Below are 24,338 nucleotides of genomic sequence, written 5' to 3'. Positions count from 1 at the left end.
AGTGGAAACCAAAACCGTCAATTGAAAACCAAACGATCAAACATAACCTTGTTGAAACTAAACTAGAAATTCGTGAACCTAATTCCACTAGAAACCAAACCCAAAGTATGAGCTTTTGAATAGAAACTACATATATCTTCCACAAAGACAGTGAATGAACTCAATCCTATTAAAAGAATTGTACTGCAATGCAATTGTTTAAGACCCAATGATCTATCTTCATATAGTTCAAGCCACTCTACTCATTATTAGCTTTTAATGTATGTTTCATTCATAAAATTTTCGTCTTCATACAAATCTTTTCTACTTGATTTGTATGAATGTTGGCATCAAGCCCTGCTTTGAGTAGTGTAGTCCCATAGTGAATATTGTGAGAGATCTTGTAAATGGTTGTCCTAGTTCCTAGTTTTTAGGGTTAAAAATGAACTTACTAGGGGATGGGTTACGATTTGTCAGACCAAGAGATCGAGCCTTGTGTGGTTGTCAGTCGAGTCATTACAGTGGTATCAAAGCATGTGCAGAACTCAAACCAAGGGTCTCACATGCACAGATGCATGAGCCTTAAGGGGGGTGCATTGTCAGCTTGACCTAGTCCCACACTGGGCTGAGGCACCTAGTCCAACAGATCCCAACCCGTGCCCTAATAGCTTCAGTTTCGACCCAAAAGCTTAGGAAACATAATAACCAGTTCTTAACAACCCTTTTTATAAGCCAATGAAGATCTATCATAATTTTCAATATGAGACTAAACTTATCAAAGCAGGGAATTAGAATACCCCCTTAAGGCACACACATCTGCATGTGTGGACCTTAGATCCAAGTATTGAATTGTGCTCTGAAACCATTGTAACAACCCGTCCCACTCACACGCTAGGCTTGGGCCCCTGGTCTGATTTATCCCATCCCATTACCTAACAATTTCAGTTATGATTAAAAAGACTAGGATCTAGGACAATCAATCAATTAACTACCCCCTTTATAAGCCATTCAAAATATATCACAACCTTCAATATTGGATTCAACTTCTCAAAGGAGGGTGTTACAAAGTCAAGGTAGCTGAATTGAAAGCACTAGAAGGCCATTGCACATGGGCTCTCATTCCAGATCAGTCGGTTTTAAGTGGGTATTTGATTTATGTATTGTGTGTGTGTGAACACCCCTAATTTTTTGCCTACACAATTTACTATTTGCCTTAGGAATTCAAAGAACTATCTAGAATCAACTCAATCAAGATAATTCTCAACTTTACAAGCCTCTAGAAGCCCCCAACCATTCAGTTAGCTTGAACCAACTCAGTCTAGCTTAAGTGGTCTCATTGAACTAACTACACTAGCTTTTTTAACTTATCATGATATCCTTGGACCAAACCAAACTCAAGATAGGTTCACTCGATAGAAACTAATTTAGAGCTAAGTGATTTTGATTTAGAAGAACTAGATTTTAGGTCTAAATCTAGTTAGCTTGAATAAAGCCAGAATCACGTTCATCACTCTTAGATCTAACTGTGCTCAACTTCAGTTCATTCTCTTTGCAGTGAATCTACTTATAATTCTACAAATTCAATAAGGTTTTTCCTGGACATTGCGTTGAACAATCAGCTCATTTTTTGGTTCAATTATGGTTGAGCCTGACGTGAATTCCTTGTTTCTTAGACTAGCTTAGGATAATATTTAGTTCACAGAGTATTTCCAACTTTGGTTGAAGTTGTAGTGTCCAAATCATGTTTTTCCAATACCTTTTACATTAACTACGTAATGAACCTTATAGGTACCAGTCATTTAGAAAAATACCATTTCCAGTGACAATATAGAGAATTTTGAGTTGAAACTTCACACATAGCTAGGCCAAAAGCATGTCCACTATGGGGTGTCCTCAGAGTATCCACACAAGTTATAGAAACCAAATCTCAAACCAAGGGCAAAACTATCTTTAGCATGTGCATCACATGATATTTTCTTTCCATAAACCTAAGTCTAATTCCATGTACACCTAATCGAAGCTCATGTATGAACTTAGGAACTCGATACTAAGCTTGGTTGAACCCACATATAAATGAACCTACAACTTAAACTGATTATAGTCACTCTGAACTGAACAACTTAGCTAAGGGACACCACCCATTTCTTATCTCAATCAAGATCTCAATATCATATCCTACATCTACAATTTGTATCTCTTCATATATAGATCATCGTTTAAGAACTCTGAACTCATATCTTTGATCGAGATCAAATATCATATATAATATCCACTTTCTAAGACTTTCTTTGGATCCAAATTATGTTTGGGATCCCATATTCACATCTCAATCCAAGGTCTAGGCACAATGAATCATGACGCTTTCATATTGGTACCATATATATGTGCATTATGACCATTATAACTATGTTTATTGTGTCACATATTCCGTTCAGTTTCTCTTAGAGCTTCATTAGTAGATGTCAACAGTCTCTGCAGAACTATTCAATTACATTTCACCTCAATTTCTAAGGTTCACACTCAATATCATGGAGAATCAAGCAAGGAATATCAAAAATACCATTGGAGTGTTTGATTAATGGGTGTCATTTCTGAAAGTCCAAGATGTGTTTTTCATAAGATGTGGTTTCATAAGATGGCATGAATTTCAAGGCTAACTATTTAGTTCCATATCAATCCCAAAAGGGAAGTTCTCTCCACAAAATGGCTATAAAAGGGACTTCATCTTGCCTTTGGAGCTCATGAAATTGCCAAGGGTCTATAGCATAGAAATTTGGAGAAAATTCCAATTCAGTATTCAAACAGCTCATTATTGGAGAAATAAATAAAGTTTTAAGGTTCTAAGAACCTGAGTCATTGATTCAAGTCATTGTAGTAATAAGCCTAAATACTCAAGCTTAGGCCTTTGTGAGCCTAGTCCTGATCTAGTTTAGGCAGAGGTCACGAGGGGTCTAAATGAGTCAAGTATTCTTCTTCTCCTTTCCTTTCTTTTATATGTTTACTTAGATTAGTTTTCCTTGTTTTTGGTTGCTTACATGTTGACTATATTTTTCCTTTCGGCCTAGGATAGTTTGTTTTTGTTTAATTTATGTGCCTAGTTTGTTTTCTACTTAAGTAAATTGATTTTAAATTCATGTCTCTTGGATAGGATATGGAGGTCAGGTATGCCTCCTTCTTTGTAGTTTAATATTTTAATTTCTGAATTATGACCTTTTCTTTGTTTTCTGCATGCCTATAGTTTTCATTTCTTCTTTAATTATTTAGACCTAAGGATGCATGTTCTCATACACATGATTTACAAGATGCACTATGGTCTACAAGAATGCCACACACACCACTGCTTGATTAGGAAATAAGCTAAATAGGATTGGTCTTCTATCTTTGATGGTAATCTGCATGCAACAAGATCTTAGTTTTGCTTGAGTCCTGATTGCTAAATTATAGTTTTTGAAAACCCAAGGTTCATATATGATCAAGACAAAAACCTAGATCCAACCTTGAATTTAAATTATTTTCTTAGGCCTAGATAGACCGGCCTTAGAAACCACAACCAAGTCTCCAAATTTTAGAATTAGAACCTAGAATGACCTACTATAAAACCCTTACTTCAATGTCTATAGGATCAAAGGTTGAAGCCTTTTACCATGAAAGCTTGATGCTTGGCAAACCCATATCAGAGAATATCCTAGGTCACGGAAGTTCCAAATACTAGGTGATCTCAGATTAAGAGTTTGAATCATGCTAACATCACAACTTATACATTGGATCATAATGAACTTAGATCTTAGTATACTCAGATCTTGGCCTTTGTGGATCTAATAGATTTGGATCATTAAAATTCTAGATGATATTTGTACTATGATATTGGATTTTGATCTACATTCAATTTGGATCATCAAAGTTTCAAATTGTGATACCTCATCTCTACATGAACTGATTTCAGATCAATAGATTTGATGTCAACCCTTAGGGCCACGTACTAGATCTTTGAAACTATACAAGAATCTTGACCCTAACACCCAATCTAGGTTTCCTCCATCAAAGCCTACATCTCACCTCTTATTATTAGAAGAAAAAATCTTGATCATGTAAATTCCTAGAAGCATGCATCATATAGGATAAAGCATTCGTATGGATCTACAATGAACAAGGGTCGAACAATATCTTTCCCATCTCTCCTGTCATCAACCTTAACAATCGATGATCCACTTAGATTTTACAATAAAAGATTTCAAAATCAGAGCATGATTGTAAGAACTTGATGTCACTCAATCACTTAGGCATTAGAATGATATAGTCTAATCCTTAGTTTGATTACCCCAAGAAAATGTGGCAGAAATGGTTAGACCTCATACTGGTAGATCTGGCCCTACCTCTTGAGGTTATCCCGGTGACCTTACAAAGATGAATTATTAGTTTTCTCACTCGATGGTTTACATGTGATATGTTAAATTTTTGTAGGTAAACAATGTGGCAACTACGAAAGACTTGTCTCTATCTAACTAGACCATATTCTCTAATTGTCTAAATTTAAATGTTATGCAATCCCTAAAGCCCAGAAGGTACCCCATATAGATCTAGGAGTGTTCACTTATTGCTTGCATTAGGATAAATTTAGAGGGAGTATTGATGCTTATATAAAACTAGGATTAAATACAATTCCTTTGTTGGCTCGTCTCTTTATTTTAACAACCACGTTAGGCCTATTGCTTTATATCCTCAGTTTGTGCATGTGCTAAATCCCTCGACTATATAATTTATGGTCATCATGTTGTGTGGTTGTCCCTCTGAGTGGAGCCCAACAGCTGGGCTGGTGTGTAGAACTAAGTCACAAATTGTCCTTGCCAATACTTTGAAAAAGTAGGCTACTATATAGCAAAGTGACAAAGGACAATCAAGTAACCTAAACCATAAAACCCACATAGAGGGGTCTATGCCACATGGACTAAACTTAGTTTACATATATAGGCATCTCATTATATTGGAACTACAATGGATCTGAAACCATGTTCAACTTGACCAAAATAGTTGGCTTCAATATTGTTGAGGATGACATGCATCTAAACCTAGGAACTCAAAAAGAAGCAGGAGGCTGACACGTTAACTCCATGTTTCCCTCTGAACAGTTCCATTTCTCGATTTACTTTCTCTTGTTTTTTCTCTTCAAACCTTCTATGATTGGAAAGAGCATGTGATGCATTGTGTATGCATTGTAAAGGTTGGGTTTGACAAACTTGGTCTATGTTTCGCTCACCAAACACTTTTTTGTGTTTAAAAAATTTTTAAGAGAGAGAGAGGGAACAATCGGGCCCTCCCTATTGAGTGGGTGGGAGACACTCTAATGACCTACCCAGTTGAATAAGAGGAAAGGCCATCATATTGTCAACTAGCTCAAAGGTTATCAAAAAGAAAGTAATTAAGGAAGTTGCAGTCAGTTCTTAATCCATTAGAAAGCAGAATAAAATTAAGGACAACAAATCAGATTGTTTCTTCTGTAAGGGTGAACGACATGTGAAAATGAATTGTACCAAGTATCATATTTAGTGTTTTTAAAAAAGGTTGCTTAAATTGATAAAATTTCAATTGATGCTGAAAGATTCATCTATGTAGGGAACAACAAGATGGTGAATGTTTCAATCCCTAAATGTGTTTGAATTATTTAAAGCTAAAGTTAAAGTATAACTAAGCAAAAGGAATAAAACCATCATATATGAACATAGTGTAAATACTATGGTAAAATTGATAGACCAAGTGAACAATATCCAAGAGCACTTGCCTTATAGATAGAGGAATGTAGCATAGTCCTTTAGTGTACTGTGTTAGGTTCTTCTAATTGGATGGTTCTGTTGAGAGGCAAAATACGACTCGTATGGATATGATGAAGAGTATTGATTGTCATTCTACCTTAACGGAGTCCCTTTGGGAAGAAACACTAAAGGTTGTAATTTGTATTTTGAACAAACTTCCAACAAAGGCAGTATCCAAACCCCATATGAGATGCTTCTATATGTGGGGATGTCCAGTTAAGGCAAAAGTCATAGAAGCTGAGTGAAATGAAATTGGTTTGTAAGATGGTTATCTATTATTATTTTGGCTATTCAAAAAAATCTTGTGATTATAGATGCTATGATCCTATAAGTAGATCATTCTTTGGGATAGGAAATAACTATTTAGTTGATGATGTTGAATGTTGGGAAATCAATCAAATAAAGAATATTTTCTTGAAAAAGAGGTTAATGCTCCTCATATAGTTATTGATGATGGTTAAGGTATTGTTACTGACATTCTTCAACCAATAAATCCAGATGAAAACAATGATGTTGATCCTCCCACTCAAGAACATGATAAAACTCTCAAGAAAATCAAGTGCATGTGCCAATAAAAAGATCCACTAGAGAAGGAGAAATGCAGGTTCAGATGATTATATTATAATTTTTCAGGAACTAAAGGATAACATAAACTTAATTTAAGATGACTCGGTCAACATCTAGCAAGGAGTGTAGCCTTCCAACTCATAGAAGTAAGTAGATGTCATGAATGAAGGGCTGAACTTTATAAAAGATAATATGTGTGGGATATTGTCACATTACTTGAACATGTGACACCTATTAGTTACAATTTGATATTTAAGATGAAATGGAATTTACTTGGTAATGTTGAATGATATAAAACACATCTTATAAAAAGTGCTTCACTCGATGAAGGCATTGATTGTATAAATATTTTTTCTTAGGTTTCATCAAAATACTCCATTAAAGTTATTATAGCACTAGTGGCTCATTTTAGCTTGGAGCTACATCAGATGAATGTAAAAAATGAGTTTCTCAATGAGACATTGCTTAAACAATATATATGCCACATCTATAAAACTGTCATAGGAAATGCAAAATTGGTTTGCAAATTAAAAAATTACATCCATGGACTAAAATAAGCATATTGTTATCTGTATCATAAATTTCACCAAGTTATGCTTGTATTTTGTTTTGAGAGTAATTTGGCTGCATCATAAATTTTGTGGAGGCAAATCTGGTTTTATATGTTGATGACATATTACTAGCTATGGCATGAAGGATTATAAACCAGGAGAGATCCATGTTGTTAAAAGAGATAAACTTAGATTTAGTCAGTTCAAAAATAAAGCTAAAGTTTAAGGGATGAAATCAGTTCCTCATGCATTAACTATAGGGAGTTTGATGTATGCTTAGGTATATGCACGTTCACATATTACAAATACCATTAGATATTAGGCATATATCTCAGTAATTTTGGTATGGATCATTTGGGAGTGGCCAAATAGGTAAAGCAATATTTGCAAAGAATGAATTAATTTATTCTCATGTACAGACAATTAAACCAATTGGAGATCATTTGGCATTTAGATATTGACTTCACAGTATGTTAAAACAATCATTAATTGACATTGGGCTATGTCTATTTTTTAGTTAAAAAATCATATCAGGATGAGTGCTGAGTAGTCACTTAAGGGTACTTTCACTATGGTTGAAAAATTTATAACCTATTATGAGGCTTCAAATTAAGGAATATAATTGTGTAGTTGGTCCAAGGCCACTCATTAAGAACAGTATTAAAAGGCCACTAAAGTTTTTCTATGGCAACAACTCAACAACGCAATATTCCAATAATAAGATAAGTTTATTAAATCCATAGCATAATCAAATTCCTTTTGTTCAATAAAGAATACATATTGATCAGGTGTCTATAGAACATATTGGGACAAAGTCTATGGTTGCAGATCCATTGACTAAAGGTTGAATACCCATGGTTTTTCATGAGCATGTTGCTTGAACGAGTGTTGTTATTTGATGATATAATTTTTTGATGGTGGACTATAATTCAAATGCTCTTGTGTAATAGATACATACATTAAGGTTTTTGTAGAAATACAGTTTAAGGTTTCAGTTCCATTTTGTGCTTTTGTTTTTTAATCTCCATAAAATATTAAGGTAGGAAGAGTTGAGAATATGCATGGTTAGATCACATTGTATATAATTCTCATGCAACATATGTATGCTTGACCTATGTCACTGGTCATACTGACATAAGTTATTAGTGATGGGTCTCATTGTGATCAATATCACAAATGCTACTATCGTTCTATGTTAATATGATCATGGATGAGATGGTTCAAAATAATCATTTGTAGGATGGCAGTTTTTAGCTCATAAGGTTATCTTGCAATGTGTGATTGAACAAATGAAATCATTTTGCCCAAGTGGGAGGTTGTTGAAATATCAGTGTGGGCATGCATATGTTATTAGCAATTTACGCATTGTATGTTGTCTAAAGGATAGGCGCACAATCGTGATCAATTTATTTGGGTCTAATTTTTATTTCTCGTAGTATGCATAACTTCATGTGTTTGATAACAGATATGGATTTTGGATCATTGATGAACCAGATCCAGAAATTCATAATAAATATATGGTAGTCCAAACAGCATATCAGTTGCTATTCTTCTTACCAAAGAGACAATCCTATTGTAGCATAAAGGTTGTGGAAAGTTCTTCCCTAAACCACTACATGATGCATTAACATATGCATTGTTCTGCTGCAAATTGTTTGATTTGAATTTTAATGACTCACCAATGATAATCTTGTAGTTTATCATAACATTTCCAACGTGATGATATAACTGAAGAGCGGGTGATTTGGGACAATTTTGATCGAAAAGATCAGATGGCTTGATATTCCTATTCCAATAGAGCTAAGGTTACTCTCTTGGGAACATTCTTTGTTGTCTAGTACCATAGAAAGACATGCATAAGGTAGTTCTCGCAGTGATAATAGGATTACTTTATGATCAAAAGTGAGGGAGTCATGGCAAGCTAGAAATTGGGACCGACACCTAGTATGGAATACACAGAACAAATATATAGGTTGCCTATTATAGGGAGTGTGTCCAAGGAGTCCTGGAAGATTACTTGACCACCTCCATACTGCCTCTAAGTCTTTTATACATCATTATTTGATCTTTTGTAGATGATACTATTTATCATTTCATGAATAACATTCTTTATTTCATTACTTTTGATCTCAATTCCCACTATTGTGTCTTGGATCTTGTCTCATCTTATAATCAACCTATCCATTTCAATCCTTTAAATTCATGTATCATTATTAGATCTTGAAGCAATCAATCAGCATGATTAAGGCCATATCTAAAGGCAGGTGTAACCCAAACCCAAAATGTGATATTACAGAAGACACTTTAAGATCCTAAACTACATACGAGACCAAGAAACAAAAATGACCATTACTTTCTCTTATCCAGATGGATTCAGAAAGCATTTTCCCATATGATCACATCCTATTCAGGTCATGTCAAGATGGATCCGAACTACACATCATCCCAAGTGGAATCTACCTACCACTGTGGTATCATTCATGGTTCCCAACTTTTCAGTGCATGTTCTCAAACCACTTAGAAGATTGTGGTCTTAAAAAAGCAGTTAGTCTTGCCATGCAACCTATCAATGGCAGTTTGATCCATGCAGCTACTAAGAGATGAAACCCAAGGACCAACACATTCTGGTTTTCATGGGGTGAATTGACAATCACTCTAGATGAGTTTTCAAGCATTATGGGTTCACCAAAGCTAAAAGGTCACCCAAGAGGACCACTTAAAGACCAGTTCCTTGTGAATCAAGGTCAAGCCAAAACTCTAGAAGCGTAAACTCACAACAAAAGGAAGTTGGCCCTTTCTAGAGAAAGATGGACATCATTACCTCCAACTACAAGAATTTGGTGAAACATATTCCCAATATGTCAACCCTGCTTCACTATCTAGAAGTGTCGCATATAAGTACAAAAATTCTATGGTGACTTTTCAACAATGATGAACACATAATGGATCTTTGCACATCTCACCTCTTCAGAAAATGGGGGCATGTCAAAGTTTGTCACGTACCGAGGATTGACCAAATTTTCAATTGGGGATGTAGACTCGATAGAAGGATATGTCTTCGCACTACAAGCATAGTTCTACAAACACGTGGGGCCACAATCATGCCATTTTCAGAACACCAACGGCCAGTTATCGAGTATGGAGCTCTATCGTAGAAAGATGGAGGAAGTGGATGACTCAGCCATCATTTGGGACGTCTTTGATCAAGAAATCATCAAGTTAAGATACACCTACAACCCAATCAGAGGAAGTCTTCTATTGGTACCATTATTCATAGTTGAATATTATCCAGAGTGTTGCTCAGACAATTCTCATTGCGTCAAAGAAAAACATCAATTGAGTCAGAAGGAGCCATCGTATAGTGTGAACTAGACACCGAAGAGTGGTGTAGGATATACACCTATGCCTAGCAATGCTGGGATTTATCTACTCACTTGTATCTTGTCCTTAGTCCAGGAATGAGGCTTCAATATGTAAAATGGTGGAATGAAGACTGCCCGTCTATCCTTCTTTCTTACACCATCATGTCTAGTTCATTGTGGTTAAACAAAACTTTGTCAAGTTTTGTCAAGTTGCGTTAAACTTAGTCAAGTATTGTCAATCTCATCTATCTTTCAATATGAAATCGAAATTTGCCATTTTGTCATTTGTGCAAATTATCTCTCATCAATTCAAATCCTAACATTTTCGATTTTTCTTCTTACAGGGTGAACATCCGCTTTATGGTCAAAACCAGAAGCCAAGAAAGGAGAAGGATTGAAATGGAGTTAGAGCAAACTTTCATGAGAGACAAGGGAGAAGAATCCTCCTCTGAAACACCTCCCAGGATAGAAGCAAATGATCCAGAATATGAAGAATACAAAAAATTTTGGAGATACATGATTATGTTCAATGAAGAACAAGCCCAGGCTGAGTGAGGCAAAAAGAAAGGGAAGAAAACAAAGAAATATTCATCGAGCAGTTCTGACTCTTTTGAAGACACTACCACAGAATCCAGTACTGAGGAAGAACCAAAGAGTCCCAAGCAAAAGAAGAAGGAAGAATCGTGGAAAGCAAAAATCCAAGAAGTTGAAAAGAAGTTGAACGTAGTTCAGCTCAAAGGCAAGAACAAAAGGAATTTCACCTGCGAAGGTTTCTATGAAAGTTTTGAAAATGACAAATATATTAAAAACTTGCCTAAGAAATTTATCAAATTTCATGGCCATGGAGACCTAAAGGCACATTTGGCCATGTTCTTTACAGAATGCTATAAATTTTGCCACAATAATAGAGCTCTCTTTCGATGCTTCCCAAGGAACTTGGAAGGAATTGCAACAGAGTCGTACCAGGAGCATATCAAGAATTGGCCAGTCAAAGGTCAGAAATTGATCTCGTATCAAGAATTAGCAACTTCCCTCTTAAGACAATTCGAGGAATATCAACTCTTACATGTCAAAAGAGAATTTAACTCAATTGCAGACGGTTTGGCCAGTTTAGGCTCTGCCATTGCCTTCTTCAAACCTAGAGAATCTATCAGATCTTTTGAAGTCGGAAGACTTGAGCAACCATCTTTTGTCATACCAGAACAAGTGTTACAAGCAGAAAGCAGAGGAACACCATGGTACCAAACATCAAGGATTTTCTCCGAACCGGAACACTTCCACCTAAAATATCTCGAAAAGAGAAAAGAGCTCTGAGACACATGTCAACAAGATATTCATTTTAGCTGGCATTTTATATAGAAGAGGATTCAGTATAGAATAAGCTAGATGTCTCGATTTAAATAAGGCACTAGAGGTCATTGAAGAAGCTCGGAATTTGTGAGAGACATGTAGAATATCAGTTCCTTATCAAACAGATAATCAGAGCAGGGTACTATTAGCCTACAATGCAGAAAGACTGCCACCAATTTGTCAAAAAATGCATCAAATGTTAGTTACATGCACCATCAATTTATGCTCCAGCAGCATACCTTCATTCGATCAGCTCACCTTGGTCGTTCTCAATGTGGGCCTTCGACATGGTTGGTCCAATCAATCCACCTGTCTCAAATGGACACAGGTATTTTCTTACAGCTACAAATTACTTCACCAAATGGGTCGAAGCAATCACTTTAAAAACAGTCAAAGGTTGACATGTAGTGTCCTTCATTCACAAAAACCTTTGTGTAGATTTGGCATCCCGCACGATATTGTTTTTGACAATGGTACTCATTTTAAAAATGAGAAGTTGCACAATCTTTGTCACAAACAGAAAATATAACATCGCTTCTCGGCCCCATATTACCCTCAAGGTAATTGTCGGGTAGAAGCAACCAACAAGATTTTGATTCATGTCTTACAAGTGACTGTGGAAACAGGCCAAGATTGGCATGAGAAAATGCACAATGCATTTTGGACATATCGAACCATAATTTGAACACCCACCAATGCTACACCAATAGAATTAGTATATGAAACAGAAATTGTCCTTCCATTACATGTCCAAAAATAAGCAATGAAATTTGTTGTGCTCATTGAACTCCGAATTAGCAAGTACCAAAAAAAGAGGCTTGCTCAATTAGACCTCTTAGACGAGAAAATGCTACAAGTAGCAGAGCATGCTAAAGTCTATCACAAGAGAGTCACCCAACATTATGCCAAATCAGTCATTGAAAGAAAATTCCACGTAAATGATCGTGTACTATGATCTATAGTTCTACTCACGAGTAGACCCAAAGGAAAATGGGCACCAAACTGGGAATGACCATATGTCATCAAAGAGGTTCTACCTCACAGTTCTTTGCATCTCAAGAAATTCTATACTTGAATCTGTAATTTCAAAACAATTGTGCTTTGATAAGCACATTCTTAGCAATTTTCAAATCAACTAAGGGGCATAGTATTCCTTAGAGAAAGTTTCAAAAATGCATCAAAATTTCTAAAATTTTCAAACTCAACCCATGTCTTGAAGACAACAACAAGGGCATTGACTTTAACTATACAAGAAATTTCAATGAAATTGAGGGATTAACATATAGAAATTAATGTTGGGCCCGACAATTGAGTAGTTGTAAAGGTCTAGCATGAGACACCATAAGAAAAAGCCCTTGTGACCTAAAAGACCTTGGCAAGATGCTAGAAAAGGCTATCAAAGAAAATGAGTTGAGCGATGAGCTCAGGGTGAGTGTAATTGTTCCTCTAGTTCGAAGCTCTGCAAGCACGGGTGGACATATGACCTATGTTTACACCGTGAACCTAAAATGCAATTCGTGAATATTTTGCTTATATTAAGTCTCCTAAAGCCTTCAGAAGTCGAGTAAGTAAGTCCGATGAGTGTTTTACACTTTGTACCCTAAGGCCAACTGGTCTAGGAGTTACCGCCCCAAAGCTCGCTACAAGGGTTCAGAAGAAAGCCCGGAAGACTTGATATTACACAAAACTAACTACATAAAACCACCAAAGCGGTGGAACTCCGTAGTAGCTTTTGGGGTGGTGACAAATTTCTCCCAAGAGTGAAGGATGGCTCAAAAAGAAAATCAAAATCCAAAAGCTAAATCCAATAGGTGAAAAACTAAGTAAAAAGGAGAGAAAAAGCACTTGCCAATGGTCTAGAATGCGTCAAGGGATAAGTTCTCCAAGCATGAAATGCAAAAGCTTTAACAATTGTAAAATTTTTCAACCAACCTTAATTCCTCTACAGAGGCTCCAGTGAGATAGAGGAAAATTTTCTTATTTCTTGTCTATACCTAGCATTTCCCCTCGAGTGAGGAAGGTTCAGCATCATTTGAAAATTGGATTTTCCAAACAATTTGTAAAAATTTGGTCTGTAAATCTTTTCTATTAGGCAAATTTTTCAACTTGCTTAACAGCAAAGAGAGGCATCTATTAGCACCCCAAATTTTTTCACATTGGAATTGAAGGAATGTCGAAATTTTACAAAAGAATTGTGTAAAGTGGAATTGCAAAGCCAATTTCAAATCTAAAGAACAATTTAGATTCAAATCATGAATTTAATCTATGACACGAATCCCAATATAGGGTTACGAGTCCAAACTACATCCAAATTAGGATTTGACATCCAAATCCAGTTATAAATGTCATTCGATATCCAAATCCAATTGCAAAATTCAAATTTTGACGTAAATCCGATAATTAGATCTAATTCAGTCTAAAATGCTACATGGGACACACGTGTGGGCCCCACCTAGCCCGTCTGGTCAAGAGCCCCCCAAGAAGTCACGCACTCCATTTTTTTCCAAAAATATTTTCTCTCAATTAAATGAAAAAAAAAATCATTTTAAGGAGAAATGAATGATATCATAATTAGAAACCTAAGAAAAGAGAAAAATTTATATCTTTCTCTCTTCCTTAACTAGGTCCTCTTTAAAGAGAGGTCAATCTCCAAAAAGCAACAACTAGACTGATCAAACCCACTTAATTCAAGTAGGTTCGACCCTAGTGCACTCAGATATGGTGCCAATCTCAACTAAGCTCAGTTAACACGAGCTCAGCTTGGCCAAAAGGTTGGTGTATCTCATGATCCAATAAGTAGACAACAATAGACCTTGACCAAATCAAGTTCACTTTGATTAGATTCAGTCAAAGTACAATTCAGCTAGATTAAGTGCTTTCTTAGCTCAAATTTATCAAATTAACTCAAACAAAGTCAAACTAATTGCAAATGAACTTTGACTTTGGTCAATTGATCAAATTTGACCAATCTTGACAATTTTGGCTTTTTATGAGCGAATTGTGATTATGGAGCCTAAATTGGTTTGTGAAAGACAAATATACATTTGGATTTGTCAAATGTATAAATTAAATATCAAATTAAAATTCAATATTTCAAATCAAAGTTTGATTCAATTGAAATTCATTTTCAATCATTTTTTTGGATGAAAATACCCTTTTCGAACCAAATTTGATAGAATTTTTAAATTTTATTCAAGTTTTAATTGAATTGTCATAATTCAACAACATTTAGAGCTCAGTAACTAGGTTTTAACCTAACAAGCTCTATTTCAAACAAAAAAAATAAATAGAACAAAATAAGGCAATACCCTGCGCAAGGGTATTTTTGTCCAAACTTTTGGTCAAAGTTGGTCAGTTAGGTCTGAATCAAGGATGACTACACGTAGCCCAGCTAACCTAGCGCGTGTAAATAGGATAAGAATGATTAATTAGAGCCATTAAAAACTCATTTAATCTATTTTCCAACTCCCTAAGCCTTAATTAACCTTCCAAGGCAAATTAAAGAACGCGGTCGAACACTTCTTCTCCTCTATATAAACCCTCCCTTAGCAACCAAGTGGGGTAATGAACTTTGAGTATTGCATCAAGTTGCTGCAGCTAAAGAGCTAAGAGGGAGAAGCCAAAGAGGAGAAGAAAAATTCGTCCAAGCCCTCTTTTTCCTTTTTCCCATTTTCTTCTTCATTTTCCTCTCCTTTGATTTTGCTAAGCTTGGGTGCTTAAGTGAACCCTTAGGATTTCCGTGGTGATAAGCTCTCTTTCCCACTTCAAATTCCAGCAAGCAAACTATTCTTCTTCTAGCTTTGCTAAGCTCGAATCCAAGCTTTGATTCTTGCTTAGGATTTCTCGATTTAGAAAACAAGTAAAGAAGAAGATCAAGCATCAAGACCGACCACAAGGTAGGTGATTTTAACCCATTTCTCATCTATTTTAGCTTCTTGTTAGTTCATTTTAATTTCAGCAATTCGTGGAAGGAGGTTATTTTCATTTGTTCCATGGCTGCGAATGATATCCAACTAGGGGAAACCTACGAGTAAATGTACATGTTAATGCATAATGCATGTATGAGTCGGTTATTCTAAAAGATGAACCTATGAATCAAATTTTAAAAAGGGCCCCAAGGCCATGTTCCTCTCAAAACAACCAGCTCAAAAATCATTTGTAACTCTCCACCATAAGAGAATCCCATGGTGAGAGAGTGATTTTGCTGCAATATATATGACGAAAAAGCCTATTAAGGATGGATGCATTCTGACAAATGTAATCCACCTTTGCATGGCAAAACTAAGGATGGACTAGCTTGAGCATTCCTTCATCTCTTACTATTTAAAGTTATTTTGTTTCATGCTTTTTCAATTGATCTAGGGGAGATTTGAAACAAGTGTTCAATCTTCTTTCATAAAAGAACCCAGCCATGAATCATTATGATTCATGAGTTATGTGGTCCCTTGATAAAATTTTATTTTGAAGAGTAAGATACGTATATGTATATATTGTTATATAGATACAGTGCAATCTCTTATTAAAAATCATGTCCCTCTCTTAAAATAAGGGTGGAACACGTTTCCAAACTGGTTTTTAAGAAAATGGATTATTTTATTGATTTTCGTAGCACAAAACTATGAAATCACTTTCATTTCATCTTAAAATTTGTTTAATTTCAGCAATCCATACGTAAAGTGTATGAAAGTTGCTGAAATCAGACCATGTTTTATAGGAATTAGCTTAAGAATGTCAAATTTTATATATTTGAGATGTCAATTTTAAGCCACAAAGTAGCCATATTTTGAAGAACAATAAAAAAGTTCTTTCCCTACCTAATCAACTCTCTAAATGCCTTTTAGAAATTTCTGATTTCATTCACCAATTTTCAGACTTAAATGTGATTGATTGAGTCTCAAGAACGATATAAGATCATACTTCAAAAACCCTAATCTTTGTATCCCTTAAAGAACAAGATCAAAAGTGTTTTAATAATCAAAGAAATGAATAGATCTTCTAGGGCAAGAATCTGAAATTTTGCTTGATTTTGGGGAGAAAGAAAGGTTCTTAAAACTCCATGACATGAATGAGAATATATGGCACATGATTTTTGCCAACTTGGACGTTTAGTTCATATGGAGTAAACTGAATTTCATCATTTTTCAAGAGTCAACCACTCTTAGAATCAATATTTTAATTTTAATCCATTTAAATCAGAATAAAATCTGATTTTTTGACAATTTTGAGGAAAACAGATGATATCTACGTTTCCTCTATATTTTAAAGTTTGATTTCTTCCTCATTTGATTAATTCTTAATTGTTTTGAGTTTTTCATCCATGGTTCAAGCTTGTGGACTGCATCTCTAATCCATGTGCTTAATAAATGATGAGCACATTTAAAAAAAGGTCCTACATTTTAATTAAAATCAATCTTCATGCATAGATTGTAGCAATGAATGGACTTTGAGGGATTATGAGAGAGTAAAGAATGTATGTTTCATATGAATGAATCTGAAGAGATTATGAGAGAGAGAAGAATGAAGGTTTCATATAGTATTCCTTGTCATTTCATGCATTCACTTTCACCCAAAGTCAATAGCACCACATGCACATTTTCAAGAAATTAAGTGATTCAAATTTGGGTTGCAAAAAGTGACCAACTCATATTGCAACAAGAATTTGTAAACTTCACTTAACTTTCGAAGAAAACATAAGCAATGGATTCATAATCTTGACCAAAATATGTTTAGAAAACAACATATTTTCTAACAATTTGGAATCTATGTTTCATCATCACAAATTTCTAAATATCTTAGACCAAATCACATGATTTGGCAAAAGAAGAATTCAAAATCAATTTTGATCATAAGATGATCATCATTTCAACTCATGAATCATCTTGAGTTCACAACAAAGAACTCAATTTCAAATCTTCAAAATTTATAAGAATTGTGGATTTCAAATCAAATGACAACAAAACAAAGGTTTTTAAATCAATTTGAAAACCCTCCAATCTTCAAATCAAAAGAATTCATTTTGAAAACAAGTTCAAATCACTTTTTCAAAATGAACTTTGGTTCTTGAATCCAAAACTTCAATGCGTAAGCGTATTGGATTTGCATCAATAACTCGTACATGATCCAAATGATCCTTAGTCCTTGGTCCAATTACCCCTGTTAAAGGTGGCAGGAACAGTTGGACCTCGTACCGACAAGCGGATCCCTTTCTCTTAAAAATTTTTCTCAAAACCCTAATTTTGAAAAAATTTTGCTGATTCGCATTTCGATGCCCTTTGAGAAAGGAGTGGGATGCGAAGACTAACATCAATAGAGTTTTCATCAGACCTACTAGGCTCCATCAATAGAATTCAGACCAGACCCACTTGGCTCAGTTCGACCCAAAGGGACATTCCCCTATCCCAATTCAGTCCCGAGTCTAGATTCATAGTTTGGAACCATAATATGATAGCCACTACCGATCTTTTGTAGGTTCAAATCTCTACTACAGATTATGATGCCTGTCTTCAATCCAATATTTTATCTGAAATCAGGATCCAATTCTTATTTTAGATTCAAATCTCAAATCAAATCTATATTAAAATCAAAGTATCAAAATCTCAATGCACCAAATAGTGCCATGTGTCATCAGATTCAATCTCCACCATCCAAATTAGGGTCTTTTTTTTTCAGTAATCAAAATTAAGAGACAGGAGGTGGTGCCACCTACAACATGAGTTTGCATAATTTCCACTCCTAAAGTTTATAAGTGGGGACTCAAAGAAGGGAACATCCCATTAGGTGGCATCTCTCCCTCTTCTGTTATTTCTTACTTTAATCCCTCTCTAACTTAGAGATTTTCTTAGGATTTGAAGAAGATCTCCTCCAAGTGCTGCTGTCTTGAGTGAGACTCCCATACTTACATCCAAGAGGACGATGAAAGAGAAAAAAGTAGCCACAGTTGTTGCCCTTGCAAGCTTCTCCAAAGCAGGCAAAAAATACATCTAGGTCGATATTCTCTACTCCTCCTACTTGCATTCATATAATTCTTCCTTACATAGCACCACTAGCTTTCAATAGAGGCTCGTGGGCATCTTGAGAATGGGCTCTATAGCATCCTAGCAAGAGGTCCAGCCCTTGCAAACCCAAGCTCATATTAGGCATCTGTATGATCATGATTTTCTTTTAAATTTTTATGTTTTATGCATGTTCATGACCTAGTTAGAGGAGATTCTATCCATTTCATGGATGCAATCCACTGATGGGACCAATATCAATGTTTTATGTGTTCTCACAAGTGCATGCCACTGGCTAGAGTCATCATGTTTTGTTTTCCACATGATTAGGTGTTCCTTGTGTCATAGAAGTTCTGATTTTCTGTGTTCATACATGTGTGGGTTTGAGTTCCCTCAGTTATGAATTTTTTGTCATGTAAAACAAATTTTATTGATATTGCGAAGATCAAAACTCTTGTTCTATGAGTGGCTTGTTGACGTTAGGTAGGCATTGTTATTCTCTACAAGCCTACTTTTGTTTGGTGCTGCGTTTACGAGATTTAGAGTACATTTGCCATCTTTGTTACACAAAATATAGAAATAGGCTTTATGTAATTTCTGTATGTAAAAATTTGGACCTGAAATTTTGTCAAACTTTGTTGCTTCATAGCTCACAAATGTGGTGGAATCTCTCAATTTAATAATAACCAAATATCCATCTATGTTAGCTTTTCAATGAATCTGATTTTGTATCTTTTGGACATCATTTGTTACCCTTCATTAGTCTAGTTATATGAACCTATTTTTTGTAGTTTGACTTTCTATAGGAAAACAAATTGTGAGAATTAGTATGTCTTCTTGACATCGTATGGTGGAGATTTAACATTGGTTTTTGAATCTCTCAGTGGGGTTGGCTCTGTCTACATGTCTTTTATCATCCTACCAAGTTTCATTGTATTTGGTATCAATTCAGTTGTTCTTTTAACCTTCCACCCATTAATTTTCTGTTGTATTCCACCTTGTAGTTTCTGCAATATGAATGAATACCTAACTTTTGAATCCTCTCGATCCAATGTAGGAAATTATTCCACAAAACCTCAGGGTGGCTTCTGTGTCTCATATACAAAGTCTCTAGGTTGAGTTTTAGCCATGTTCATGTAAATATTTTGTCATCCAAAGTTAACATTTCAACTTAAGTTTATATTTTTCTGTATTTGCTTCTATCTCAGATTTAACAAATCCATAACTTCCAAACCACATTGGTCTGAGTAGGTAGATATTGAGATTCTGTCAAGTTTATTCAGTTTACCCATGTACCAGTAGAAAACCCACCAATTTTCTGACCAAAACAATGTCGTCAGGTTTCTCTTTTCCTCATCCAAAGTTGCTCGCTGGATAATGTGTCTCTTTCTACACATTAGAAAACACAGTTTTCTAACACAAGTAGTTGTGGCTATTGCAAGTAACAGTCATTGCTAGAACCATGGCTGATGGTCCAGTAAACTATGGTTGAAGGTTGCAACAGCCACAATGTTGACCATAGAAAAAGATCAATAGTTACAAAGGCTATTGCCATGATCACTTTAATTAGCAGCCACAAAGACCATGACTCAAAATACTTTCAACTATACTTTTTGGGTCAGTTACAAATCGTGTTGATTGTGGCTAATAACTCTTTTTGTTTTAGTGTTATAGCTTTGAAAATAATATGCTTCTTTTTGTTGCATAAGTTTTCTTGATCAATTATTAGATGTATTTGGTTTTCTAACTTCACGAACTTAAGTTACTTGACATGGGAATGAACTAGTTCATAGAAGCACACATTTCATATATTTCACTTCTGACACCATTTGTATACCACGTGGATTGCTTTTGTGGAGGAAATAGCTGAAGAGATAAATTTTAAATGAAATATTTTCTAGTGGCTGAAATGTACTTTACGAAAAGGTATTATATGTTAATGTGTTGAATGAGACAGTCAAACCATCAGGACACAAGCTACAATCAGTGGCTGCTAGTTTTAAGCAATATAATGCTATAGCAAACTATGCATCTTCTTTGTTGAATTGCAAATGACACAATGAGTTATACACAGTCTTTACTGCAAATACATTGCAGGATCATATGCTAAGCAATTGTTCTTACATTTAAAATTCCAGACTCAAAATTCTACCTAACTTCATGAATGAATGGAGGAAAACTACAGTTTTTGTTTTTTTTCCTTCATGTAGGTTGCATAAAGCTGTTACAATATAAGGAAGTCTAGCTTTAAAGGACTCATAAATGAGAATGGATTGAGCTGTTGATCATGATGAAGCTCAGGCATCTTACCTTAAAGCAGACAGATTAGGATTGGTATGCAACATATCTTTTGAACATGTTATTTTGCTTTGATACTAAGAATATAAGGTTAAGAAAATGACAAATTGGGATTAGAAGGTAATAAATCGAAAACAAATAAATTGGGGTTACTTGAGCTTGCCTGTTAAGTTTTTCCTATTATTTCCAAAGCGATGTGAATGTGTTTCTTGTTCTAACCCTTTTAGTTCCAATAATATAAATGTTCTTAGCACAAGATTGCCTGCTCTAGGTTACTACTTATTTTCTAGTTGCCAATGTCTTCTCTTAATGTGGGACACAAAGTCCCTGTGATCCTCTAGACATGAAGTAAGCATCATTGTTCGCACCCCCTCTTGCGTGAGAGAGCAGGGAGGCCACAAAAAGCAGCAGAGTTTTAAAGGTTTTTTTTTTTTAAATAGGAAAGATGGATCTACCCATCAGTACGAGGTCTAACCATTCCTGCCACTTTTAATAAGGGCAAGCCAACCAAAGTCTAAGATTTCTCTAGTTTCTCCTCCTATATGATTGCACAGCAGTGATTGGATATGGATTTCAGAGTTTAATTTGAACATGGTTTGAAATTTGGAATTCAATTTTGATAATAAAAAAACTGAATTAGTTCGAAAAAAGTTTGATTGAAGATTTGGACTCAATCAAAAATTCTTTTGAATTCCAATGGTTTTGAAGATTTAGAAATTGTTTTGAATCGAGACTATTGAAATAATCCCGAGATAGGAATTGGAATTTTAAATTGGAAATTGGATTTTGAAATAATTGTAAATTGAGAACTTTGTTTTGAAAATAGTTAAAATTTGGAATTCACATTTGGGAATAGCTAAATGGGAATTTGGATGATTAAAGTTGAGAATTTGACCATTTTTTAAAATTGACTTTGATCCCAATGGAATTTAAAAATTTGGATTTGAAAGTAGTTTTGATTTGGGAATTCATTTGAATTGGGACTTTGAATTTGGAAAATTTAGTAATTTGGAAAAAGTGATTTGATCGTTTTCAATCCCAAAATTTTGAAGTAATTTTGAAATTGAATTTAAGAGTTTGAATTTACTTTTTTTTTATAATTTTTAAAATAGGATTGCAATATTGTTCTACTGAACTTGAAATGGATTTTGGAATCCGTTTGGAAGGGTTTGATTTTGAGTTCAAATATTTTTTTCTAAGAAAAATGCTGATTTTGAAGACTTTAAATTATGTTGAAATTTTTGTGTTTTCACTTTGAGATGAGTGAGAGAAGCATGTCTTTGCCGTAATATGGCTTGGTCATGATAGCGACTCCAACTTCACTCACATAGATCTTGGCGTGAGTGAATTTAGTGTGCTTGTGAAGTGAGTGAATGTATGTGATTCACAAAGCAAACAATATGTAACATGATCAAATTCTATTCACAGAGGTGTTGACTAGTTTTGGCAGATAGGAAATGTTGGACAACCTCCAAGCCTATTCTTGATATTAAAACCAAGAATATCTTTTGGGGTGTAGTCCATAAATTTATTGGATTTGGGAAATCTTGGTTTCAAAAAATTATAGGATTTCAAGATTTTTTGGGGTCGACTTGGACCAAGTCACGAGGGATTGGTATAACTTTGATGAGCTCTTGTATAACATGGTCTTAACCCTTTTTGGTGTTTTGAAGATTGGTCCATTTCCCCAAAATCTGATGTTTGAGAATTTAGGAATCAAGCCTTGGCAAACTTCCTTATGAGTAAAGAACCATGGATTTCAATTTTCAAATTTTCTTGAGACAAACCAGTCTCTTTTGGAAATTGATTTCGGGGGAGTGCTTCGCTGTTTGGAGAGTCAATATTTTTGGACTTTGGTGTAGCATGGTTTTAGGATATGAAAATGTGTATTTTGAAATCTTTATGGGCTTGTTTAGGAGGATGGATAGAAAACTTGATTCCATGGTTGCAGGATTCATCTATCGGTCATGTAAAGATTTATGTGTTTTGAATAAGAGAGATTTCTTATCAAAAGAAATTATTGACCTAGCTAGGCTAGGAGTTGGTCTTCCACTGGTTTTGGTAGACCAGATTTTGATAATCACAAGAATTTTTGAAAATTCCAGAAATACAAATTTTAAAAAAGAGGTGACTCATTTTGATTGACTTTTCCACTCGTAAGATGGACTGCACTCATGATTTTAGTGAATCTGATCCTTAGCAGACTGGATTTGACAAGCTATAGAATCTGATTGCACCATATTTGTTGCGCAGGTGTGTCATTCATCCTACACTCACCTTCTTTCTCATGCATACCATGACATCGAGAAGATTATCAAATGCATGAACAAATAAGCCAATATTCCACTCATGATTTGATGGTTTTCTCACCATAGTTTCACATGGATTAGGACTCTTTCAAGATCAAATTTCAGTTTATGGGATCGGCTGATTTAGAAAATATTGTTTTCTAGCGGGCTTTTGGTTTTGGATAATTGCAAAAACCGTGAGAATGCATGTACATATGGTTTTAACATGTACATCTTATGTGTGGAAACCCAACTAGACGTCATTTCCAGCTTTAATAAATTTATGCAAACTCCCCCCCCCCCCATATGTTGTCTGTTCCATTCAAACATTCACAAGATCTAGAAAATTAAACCTCTTGGGTTACTTACCTTGTTCTGATGGGAAAAAATTTGAGCAAACTCACTAATGACCAAGATTATCAAGTATGATTTTAAACGGGACGAGATTGAGCCTCTGCTGTTCATGAAATGATAAAAGCTAAAGCTTGAAGCTAAACAAACCATCGGTCCAGCCCTAAGAATAACGAAGGAAAACTGCTGCCTTGGAGGTAACGTCTCACTTGATGTGGTCAAGAGTATCTAGGTTAGACCCTGCTGATCCTTAGTTTGGATTGGTTTCGAATTTTCAGGTTGGAACAGCCGGTGGAATGCTGTAGATTGGGAAACGGTTATTCAGCTACTCAAAAAGGGGGATGAGTAGCTTCGGCTGTTGGGTCGATTTGGATCCAAGCGACTTCAACTTGGGGATTGTGACAAGGGACAGTGATGTTGCTAACCAAAATGGTAATGGATTGCCATGGTTTGGAAGCAGTTCATGTGATTAAAAATATTTGGAACAGCAAGCTGCTGGCTAGGATCAATAGGTGGCCGCGACAAGTTACGAGCAGCTCAAGTGGCTGCAAACATAGAATCAACACCAATGACCATTGATTAAGAGTAGTTTTGGGCTCCCAAAAGGGAGCAACGCTACCGCACTCGGGCTGAGTTAGCAACTTAGCTGGAAGTGATCAAAATGATGGTTTGGTTGAAGCTAGTCCCCCCCCCCACCTTTTTTTTTTGGGAGAACAACATGGTGACCCAGGATTGGCGAAGATTTCTAGGTCATTACAACTCAGTAAGGTGAGTGATGTAACAGGGGTTGGGC

Source organism: Nymphaea colorata, chromosome 4 (genome assembly GCF_008831285.2).
Source record: "Nymphaea colorata isolate Beijing-Zhang1983 chromosome 4, ASM883128v2, whole genome shotgun sequence".
NCBI classification, from domain to species: domain Eukaryota; kingdom Viridiplantae; phylum Streptophyta; class Magnoliopsida; order Nymphaeales; family Nymphaeaceae; genus Nymphaea; species Nymphaea colorata.
Note: the sequence above shows the minus strand (reverse complement) of the source record.